General features: G+C 46.0%; 1 protein-coding gene across 7 annotated transcripts in view; it reads left to right on the top strand.

Annotated features, from left to right (window-relative positions):
• Window positions 1-3,137: 3,137 nt before the first annotated feature.
• The window catches only part of PLCB4 (phospholipase C beta 4), a 190,550-nt gene continuing 183,392 nt past the window's right edge, over window positions 3,138-10,295 (top strand). For 5 of the 7 annotated variants that reach the window (XM_077781976.1, XM_077781974.1, XM_077781975.1 and 2 more), the window contains exon 1: window positions 3,138-3,274. The gene's annotated coding sequence lies outside the window, so the exon portion shown is untranslated. Of the gene's footprint in view, window positions 3,275-9,945; window positions 10,077-10,295 lie in introns of those variants that run through there. The other 2 variants (XM_021540286.3, XM_077781973.1) reach the window with 1 other exon arrangement.

Here is a 10,295-nt window from a genome sequence, read left to right as displayed (position 1 = left end):
CTAGTGGGGCTGTGATTATAAAACATCCTGTACCCTTGTATCAGAGAAGAAATAACACTGGAAGATCATATTACTTTACCAAAATGTCAATGTTTTTGGAAAAATATTTTTCACTCTGAATATGCTGCAGCTTGAGTGGGTTCCTGTGAAGGCAGCTGTAGTTTTTTGCTGACTATAATCAGGTGAGGTGGCACTGTACCTTCATGAGGCAGCCATCTTAGATGCACCAGGTTTCAGATAATTGCTGCAGAGGTTAGGACTGTTCTGCTGTGTTCCCTGAGACATATTGTTTCCACCTGATATGAATTGCTGGCATAGTTCATCTTTCCCTACATGTTTTTGCTAACTGATGAGGGTGAAATCTTTAGCATTTGCATATGTTTATATTTATTGCTCCTAACGCTGTAACTACCAAATGTTGTCCTGTTGGTAGAAAATTAAACAGGACACCTGTATGCTGTCCACAGCGAGGCAGCAAGGCAGCCTAAGAACTAGCTGGAGTTTCAGAGGTTCTCGGATTCACTCCTTACTTATCCCTAACAAGCCAAGTCACACTGACTGCTGAAGTCAGGAGGGAATCAGTTCAGAAACCAAGATGAAACTGTTGTCATCAGTTGTGCTGTGTTTACATGTCCAAGTCTGTAAACAGAGTTGGACCACAACAAAATTCGCGGAAGTGGGAATTAATCTTGATATGGGGGCCTGGCCCAGCCATTTGCAACTGTGTGGAGAGTTTCAGATCCTTCATATGGCCTCACTTTCTATGACTTTAAACACCTTTTAGTGTGGAGAACCCTTACTGTTTAAAACTGACATTGTCAGTACCTCTTTTTCCTCGCAGACCTGGGGTCCTGACATGGGTTCCTTGGCTGACTGCCCTTCTTTCTGTGAACAAGCCAGGTCAGGGGGTGACAGTGGAAGGGGAAGTAGTGTTTGGGAAAGAACGAAGAGCAGCTTTTTCTAAAGAAACTATACTTCCACTAATTCTGAGATGCCACTACTTGCCTGCATTTCATGCTGTTACCTAAATGTTTCAGGTCCCTACATTTTGCTAAACCTGTTTTAAGAACAACAATAATGAAGATAATAGGCCTAGTATTACCCTGAAATAAAATCTCCCTGCACAGGCAAGCAGCCATGACCTGTAGTCATGTAGAAGCCATTTTTGTGGAAAAGTAGATAAGAAATCATGGGAAAAGCCAGATAGAGTTATTGACCAGAATAACAATGTCAGTGCTTACAGACTCTGGCCGCTCTAGAGAGCTGAAGAGAAACCATGCAAGGATTCCTAAGGAGAATCTAATACTGTTTACTAGTGAGCAACTGGTTATGCCTCACTGGAATTAAAATACTTTTTTGTTACTACTTATATAATAATGTACTTAATTTACATACAGCCCAATGGCAAAAAGAAAAAAACATATCAAAGGAAAAGAAAGCAATGAAAAGGACATGGAGCACTTCATTTGTGTACATACAAATGCATCCATCTCCCATTCATTTAGAAACAAACACTTTGAAACCACAAGCAAAGAAACCTCTTCACTAACCCCCGTCCATTTGACATTCAGGCTGATACCCTCCATTTTTAATGGCTATAATTGCTGCTCCCATATCCTGTTAACTAGATCCCTTTAGCCCTGCCAGCAGTACTGGCCTTCCTCCAGCTCACGTGCTTTTCATCCAGGTTCCTTTGTTATTTCCTTCCTGCACCTCCTTTGGCGTGTGATACGCCCGCCTCAGCCCTGGCTGCAGCCTTGCTGCCCTTCGTGGATTTCTACAGCCCTGCCTCTGTCACCCTGCCCATGAGGAATTTCTAACTGAGGATACTTCAGCAAACACAAACATCTGCTTAACGCAGCACTTGCCTCGGCTAAAGGAACCCCTCAGACCGCAGGTCTGCTCTGCTGACAGGCTGGCCCTGGAATCGTGTGTCAGCTCTGCCCTTGTTCTCAGTCCCCCCTTTGCTTACTTCTTTGATAGGAGCACGGTGGCAGCTTTTGAAGGTAGAATATTTTCTTAATCACATCCTAGCACTAGTGTCGGGATGGGGGCTCTCATGCCGAGCTTGGATTTGTGCAGTGTATGTTATAGGATAACATAGTCTGAGATCTTGGCTACCACATTACTGGCTCTATTAGTTCATAACAATGCAACGCCCTTTTTGTGACTAGCAAAACTATTTCAGATTTTCCTGCACTGTTTCCTCAACTCACCCTGGATAACTTTATATCTGTAGCTGGCTTCTTCTCCCGACACCAGCTCTCGGTACCAGTGTCCCCTCGGAGCAGTCCCACACGTCCAAGCTCCACAGTTCACTAACGAAGTCTAAGAGGGCGGGCTGCAGGTGAACAGGAATGGAGAACCTGCTTCGCCTGTAAAGCTCAGCAATTTGTTTGGTTTTGTGGGCGTTTCACGTTTTATTTTTCTCGACGCAGGAGAAAATGTTTCTCGTGAAATCATGAGGAGATAGGGAAAGCTGAGACCGGGCACATGGAGACAGAAAGAGGGGAGCACAGGGAGGGCACAAGGGCAGCCCATGGCAGTGGTTTGGACAGTCGTGAGCTGTGAAAGGGCTGGCCAGGGGATATGGGAAGAGGGAATCCCGCTCCAGAGCGCCCGTGCTGCCTGTGCGCTAAGCTCCGCCAAGGCTTACTCCAAATAAACCTCAAGGAGTCCAACTGTAATTTTGAGACTGCGAGATTTTGGGAACTCTCCAGCAGCCTCCGCAACACCCCCTTTCTCCCTTTGGCAGCGTGGAGAGCAGCAGGCCTGGCGGGAGCCCGGAGCCCACGGCGGAAGGGGGATTTCCTCCTCTCCCTTTTCCAATACGTGTAGCGAGCAAAGGCGCGCCGGCGCGGGCATCCTCCGGGGGCACGTGTGCGGTACCTGCGGGTGCCGGGCAGCGCCGCGGAGCCTCCGCGCCCGGGGCCGTGCGGGCGGAGCTCCGCGCCCGCGGCCCCGCCGCCCACTTGCCATGCGCTGCCCGCAGCCCTGCGCGGCGGCGGGGGGAGCCGGCGGCGGCCCGGCCCGGCCCGGCCAGCGCAGGCGGCGGCCGCCCTGGGGTTTCCCCCGTCCCTGCCGCGTCTCTTGGCGCTGCGGGGGTTGAGGAGGGCGCGGCGGCGGGGGAGGAGGGAGGGGAAGGGAAGGGAGGGGGGAAGGAGGAGCCGCCGCCGCTGTGGGGCGGGCGGGTCGCACACACACACGGACACACACACAGACAGTGGCACAGCGTGAGGAGGAGGAGGAGGAGGAAGCAGCCTCGGCGCTTGAGGTAAGGGCGGCGGGAGCGGCCACCATGGAGGCGGGGGGAGCGGGGGGCGGCCGTGGCTCTGTCCGCGGCTTCGCGCCCTTGGCGGGGAGCGGCGCTGGCCGAGCTCCCCCCGCGCCGGGCCGTAACCTTGGGCTCCCCCGGCCGCGAGGGAGGGGCGCGAGCGTGGGGGGTGCCACAAACCTGTGGGGCTGTCACAAACCTGTGGGGCTGTCACCTGTGAGGGTCTGTCGCGGTGTGGGTGCCTTACACCCCTGTGGGGCTGTCGGACATGTGGGGCTGTCACCTGCGAGGGTCTCTCACCCCGGTGTGGGTCCCTCAGCCCCGTGTGGGGCTGCCGTACGTGTGTGTCTGTCACACATGTGGGTCTGTGGTACATGGGTGTGTGTCACGTAGGTCTGACACATGTCTGTGTGCCACACACGCCTGTGTGCGACAGGCACGCAGGGCTGTGCGCACACGCGTGTGCCTGCGTGTCACCTTCACGCGTGTCTGTGTGTGGATCCGTGTGTAGATCCCTCTGTGTGTGCGCCTGGCGGCTGGAGTCCTCCCCTCATCCTTGCTGCTGTAGTTTCTGAGTGGATCCGGATTTTGTCAGTGCTGGGCGGTGTGACAAATGTTTCTGTGTAGTTAAGTATAACTTTCTTACAGTGGGTTTTTTTTCTTCCTTTTTTTCCTTTTTTTTTGTTTCCTTTTTTTTTTTTTTTTTCCTTCTCTTCCTCCCCCCTCTCCCCCCCGCAGGCTTACCTTTGAAGATTGTTTTCTTTCATATATATCCAAAGGTCTCTGGGGATACAAGTGCTCCTGTTGCCTCTGTGTGGTTGTAATTTACAAGATATTTGTAAATCACACACTGGCGATTTTCAAAGCAAGGTGCTAAAGCAATATTTCCATTTCCATTCCATAGCCATTCCAAGGCTATGCACTGTATTCCATGCATGACTTTGAATTATGTGCAGTCAGACACCTGTTACTTAATCCTGTTTATGCTTTCCAGTTACAGTTATCCAGCCTTGTCTTTTTTTTTTTTTAATATCTCAAAATAAAACACAAATATTCTTTTATGCTAGTAGCATCTAGTAGAAACCCAGGGATCTAATGGGCTTGTGAGGTATTTAATGTGTGTTTGTTAGGTAATACTTTCCCAAAGGGGGATGATTTTAGAAAGTTATAGAATAATCATTATCTCAGGGGGAGGTTATATAATGTTAAAGTGTCCATGGGGATCTATCTCTAGGAAAGGTGGATTTGACATAGACTCAAAATCTTACACAGTATAAATCTTCAGTAAAGAGTGCATCATCCTCTATTAATATGTAAATAATGTTTGTGTTTCTCAAACTTCGCTTGCTGTTGCACCATGGAGTTTTCAGTTTAATAATTGGTGTTAACGAGGGTCCTGGGGAAAACATCGCATTTTGGATCCTGCGAGGGGATGGAGCAGGTGCTTCCATTAAACGCTTGTGTTCAGGACTGTATTCTGGAGTTTACCTGAGCAGTGTTAGCAAGCTGATACTACTCACTTTGGGTTAATTTCCTTCCAACTTCTGGAAGTGTTATGGCCACAGTACTTGCAGGCTTTCACCAGATCAAGGGTACCTAATAGTGTCATGTACTACAAAACAATTATTGTTATATGCAGACAAGCAGTTTTGTATTGTGCAGAGACAGTCCCTAAATATGAGTTGATTATTTCTCCCTGCAACTGGTAACATCATGAAGTAGTTAAATTACAGAGCTCTGGGATGAGAATTCTCTTCCACAACCATTAGTACCAGTGCCTTCATGTGTCAGTTTTGATTCATCTCTTGATGATATTGCTAAAAATCGGGTATTGATAGAAAAGTCAAACCCCTGGTGAAAATATAACTGCATGGCTGTCAAAATAGAATGTGAGGATCTGACTTGATTTCTGGCTGTGGATATGCACTTGGGAGAGTAACAATGCCTTTTATTTTAAAGACATGCACCCACGCACAGGAGCTTTGTTCTAAAATACTGTTTTCTGTCATGAATTTATGCATAACCTACACTCTGCTTTTTCTTAGAATGCAGGGAAGACAGAACCTTGAAGGGGAAGAGAGAAAGACCAAAAGGGGCAGGAAAGAGAAGTCATTTGAATTTCCCCTACTGACAGAGGAAATACTTCCCTGTTATGTTTCACACAAAATATTGTGTTGTTTTCACCTTTTAAAAAAACAATGGCAAGTTGTTTGGGCTTGATATGCACTGCTGACTTCTGTTGCAGACTTTGGGCATTTGTTCCAGTAATATCTGGCTGTGATGGTGAGCTTGGGGCTGTGCTGGAAGTCTGTCAAGTATTTGTTACAGCTGTGTAGGAACTGATGGCTTCATTTTCACTTAGGTATGCTGTGTTGAAAACAAAACTTGTAGGGATATAAGTTTTATCTTATATCTTGTGCTTACCAAGATGACTTGTTTTGTATTTCTGTTTAATTTTTTATCTTGTCATTTTTTGGGCTTTTAAAATTGTTTGGTGGCTTGCTTTCCTTGGTGGTTTAAACAGCTCAATTGCTATTCCCTCCTCTCCATGATTTGCCAGATACTGAAGTCTGAAACTGCTGTTTTAATATTTTCCTTAAAATTGAATTAATCCCTTTTCTAGAGGAAAGGGAGGAAGGGACAGAGGAGTACTTGTGAGAATTTTAGAAATGAGAACCAAAACTTAATGCAGGCATCTTACCTAAGAGAGACTACTTACAAAAGTTGTACCTCATTGATTTCGGAGAAGGCTGGTTTCCTCTGTAGTTTCAATAATCTGTCCCATTAGATTTTGGGAAGTGTTGTAAATTGGTTTAGAAGTGAAATTTTCCAAGTCATAAAATCTCTGGTTGGTTGTTAGTGGAAATCATTATGAAGGGTTGCATAAGCATTATTTGTAGGATGGCTAATCAGCAGCCTGGGCTTAGTTCCATTCTCTAATAAATAGATGCATTGTGCTACTTCAAAAATTGCAAAATTGATGGCTTGAGTACATTTACTAATTTTGCAAGATATGTAATGCATCTGGTTTGGGGAAGACTCTTTGATGTCTGGAGATCTTGCACACAGTGGAGGTGTTTATGGTCCAGCCTGTTAATTCTTCAAAAGTTTTTTGATTATACTGTTTAGGACATCTTATTCTTATGAAAGATTCATGCATAGCACCACATCAAAATTACCTATGTGCACGCATCAAAGGCTCAGGTAAATTTTTATTTGGCAGGACTTTCTGGGAGCAGGTTTTGTGGTCCTCTTGCTTCTGCAGAAAAAGAATGTGATTTTTGGACTTTGTATTCCAAAAAGCTGACCTGTAGAGGGTTAGAATATATGGGATATCTCTGCTATAAATACCAAAGGTACTGTGCTTTGGCATTAGACATCCTGCTTTGCTTACATCTTGCCCTTTGAACACTAAGTTATGAAAATTTATCTTGCTGGTCCTCACCGATCTTATGGTGGTAGTGCTTTCTGGAAGTTTAGTTAATATGGCTGAAGACGCTCGTGAAACTGTGGAAGAAGACAGGTTCCCAGCCATTCTGGAATGAAATAATTAGGCCTAGTAGTAAGTTCCTTGTTCCAGAAGGACATGGTAAAATATCTGAGTGCCTGGAACAGGGTGCCACAAAACGGGAAGCAGCATCAGAACAGCCCCTCCGCCACTGTCTTCAGGGTGCTGATGCCCGGAACCTGCAGTTTTCAGGGCAAGATGCTCCCAAGTGGCTTCTGCAAGTCACAGAAATAGATGGTGCAGCTCAGCTGTGGCTTTAGAGATTCCTCTCCAGCAGGCTTCTCAGTGATGGGCTGCTGATGTCTTCCTGCAGGGATCTTGGAGGGAAATCAATACTTGCATCCCCTCCTTGTGAAGACCAACATCAGCTTGTGCAAGGTAGTGAAGTGCTGTGGCTTCTTCTGTCAGGCTGCCTTACAAGTCATTCTACATGTCATCCACTGAAAGAAGTACTTGTTAAAGTTGTACCTGTGCAACAGCAAAAGAATCTTGATTTTTGGAGAAGAATGAGAATGAGACAAAACCTTCATCTTGCTCTCCTCTGAAGAGCCTCCCAGCCTAATATGAAGCTTCCCTTGTTACTAGTTTTGGATAAATGGTATTTGTGAATGATTAAAATGTTTCATTTCACCGTTAGAGTTCTTAGAGGCACTAGTCAGTCTTCCTATGGGAGAGAGCCTGTTCCTAGGGAGCAGTGCGGGTGTCACTGAGAGGTTGCTTAACGTGGTGTATCTGGTCATGAAAAGGGAGAAGTACAAAGTATCGAGCTTTTAAGGCTACTTGCCTTTTGCATGGTGTAGGTTTCTGTAGCAGATGGGGCTGTTACTTGGATCTCTTTGTGGTTTCCTGTTCTTTTCCATTGCCAGTCAGTGTTGTTAAGCTCAGTCATGATCCTGTCCCACCTGTGGCTCATAGCTGGTCATGGGCGAAACAGACCATGGATACAGCATGGAGCATCCCTTGTCTTCCCCTGTTTCGTGACCACCTTGCAGGTGAATCCATAATCTGACTTTATGCAATTGCTCCATGCTGCCTGATAAAAAAAATCTGTTCTATAACCGATAGGTGCTCTTAATTCCTCATAGTGGGTCTCTCACCTTTCTGTATGCAATAGCCAGTGATCAAAGTGAAGGTTAAGAAGTTGGTTGGCAGCTGTCGTACATCCAAAACTAGGGCCTTGCTTTCCATTTTATATAGGATGTATAATTGTACCACCATGAGGCCCTGCTCCTGGAGAGCTAAGAGTCCCTTGTCTGACCTTTCCTCAAAGTAAGAGTCTGTTCTTTCCCCAGTAACAATAACTGGGAGATTTAGGCAAATGAGGGGAGACAGCCTGTTTGGAATGTGCTCTGTTGTAAAGGCTGTTTGTGGACTGGCTGAAGTTGGTGTTGCTGAAGTAACAAAGTGCCTTTGCCCTCTCAATTGTAAAGAAAATGGTTCTGTTCAGTTGACTCTGGGGCTCTCAAATTGAAATTTCCTTTGTGAGCCAAGCTTGCTACCTAGAAGACCTTGAGCAGATGTGTTACATTACAGAAACTGGATTTAAAAGGGACGGTTCAAACTAAATCCTCTACATTGTTCCTTCTCAGATTTTGAACCAATAGACCATTTACTTGAAAAGTCTTAATCTAGTCTTGGTGTTTGTATTATGTTGTTTTTATGTGCAGCATCATCTGAAATTATGCAGATAAAAAATTTACAAATGTCATCAAGCTATCAAATAGTTGCATAGAAGTAATTTATGTCTGTAGTTCATCTAGCAATATGCCAGCCAAGAGGGAATACTAAGCTACAGAAATTTTGGGTGCACTTTACTATGGAGGAAATGGGTATGAAAAAGGTATTAAAGAGCAGGCTCTTTATTCTTGAAGTTACAGATAAATTTCCCTTTCTAACAATTTTTACATTCAGCCTGAGCACACACGTTCCTGCATACTGGAAGTAATAAGCCAGGAGGTCAGTGACTAATAAAGGGGGCAAAAGAGAATAAGGACTTGAAAAGTTAATAAGGAGCATCTCTTGGATTCCAATGATCAAGAATGTCTGTGATCCTGTGAACACTGATGATGTGGAGTTCTCTGAGATGTAAGCTGTGGTCTTGAATGAGATAGGTCAGATGAAAGAACTTCTCATACCAAAGTGGCATTTTTTTCCTCCTTTATCTTGCAGACCATTCCAAAACTCTATGGGTTTTTCTGCTCCCATTTTTCTACTCCCTGAATGTATTTATTTCCCATGCCTAAATTGCCATGTCTCCCACATTTGCCCTTTGGTTTTCTTCTCTGGGGATGTGCACTGTTGATGTTGCTGCATGTGCTGTACTTGTTGCATGTACAGATGTTCTGTACTCCCAGCCGAGGCTGTGCACTGGATCCAGGGTGTTTGACTCCATCTCTGCCATCAGACTGCTGCTGCCACTGCTGAAAGGAAACAGAGGGAAGAAAGGAATTTATAGCTGCAGTGAGAGCCTGTTTATTTTGAAATACACAAATTAGGATAATTCATACAGAATTCTTCTTGGTGAAGTATGTGTTGAAATGGGATATGAATGCCTTATTGGGAAGTAGGAAATTGAGCCATGGAGTGGTTTCTTTGGCAAGGCTAACGTGATCTGTTGAACCCAACAGAATTGGTATAATTTTTTCTGTGAAGGACCATGATCATGGAAAGAAAAGCATTTCTGAAGAAGGTGGGGAGAGGCTGATGTATTCTCTGTAGGCTTGTATGCAGTGATGAGAACGAAGCTCAGATGTGTTAAAGGAGAGGTTGGGTGGCATGATGTGGTGTCTGCAAGGCAAGGCAGAGACTGTTGGATGATTTGATTTTACTACTTGTTTTTCAGACATAGTTCTTGAGGATTAGTGCAGATTAATTGGGTGCTCTGGTGGATTTGGAGAGCTGTATTGCATGTCTGATATCAGCAAAGAATAGACTGAGTAATTATTGCTTTCTGGTCTTTCAGCCTGTGTTATTTGTTTACTGCTTCCCTAGCAAAATACGCTTAGAAATAGTGGTCACACAGTAAATGACAAGGGAAGATGGAATGTGGTTGCAGATATATCCGTGCAGATTGCAAATGGGGTGCTGCAGTCTGGCATAGGAGCCATGAGTTGCAGATAACGTGGATACTTTGGCACCCCTGCTTGGCTTGTCGTTTTCACACTGGAAATCTCCTGTGCCCGTGGATGCTGCAGGTGCGGCGGAGCTCTCGGAAATTCCCCTCAGCGTGTCTGCCATCCCTCACATGATGCGCTTATCTGCTTTGATTGGAGAATCCCCGGGCTGGAGGAGAAGGTGGGGGCTTCGCGGGGCGGGGAGCGATGTGACCTGGGAGAACAACAGAGGGCTCAAATAGGGCAGCCCGGGCGGGAGGAGGCTCAGCTGCGGCTCGATGTCCCGGGGTGCTGCCGGTGCCACATTCCCCCAGGCACGGCAGCTGGGGCTCGGGGACCCTGTCGGCCTCCTCTGCTCAGTCTGGGGCTGGCAGGAGCAGCCCCCGCTGTGCCTCTGCGT

Source organism: Lonchura striata, chromosome 3, assembly GCF_046129695.1.
Source record: "Lonchura striata isolate bLonStr1 chromosome 3, bLonStr1.mat, whole genome shotgun sequence".
Classification (NCBI taxonomy): Eukaryota; Metazoa; Chordata; class Aves; order Passeriformes; family Estrildidae; genus Lonchura; species Lonchura striata.
This window is presented reverse-complemented; position numbering and strand designations above follow the sequence as displayed.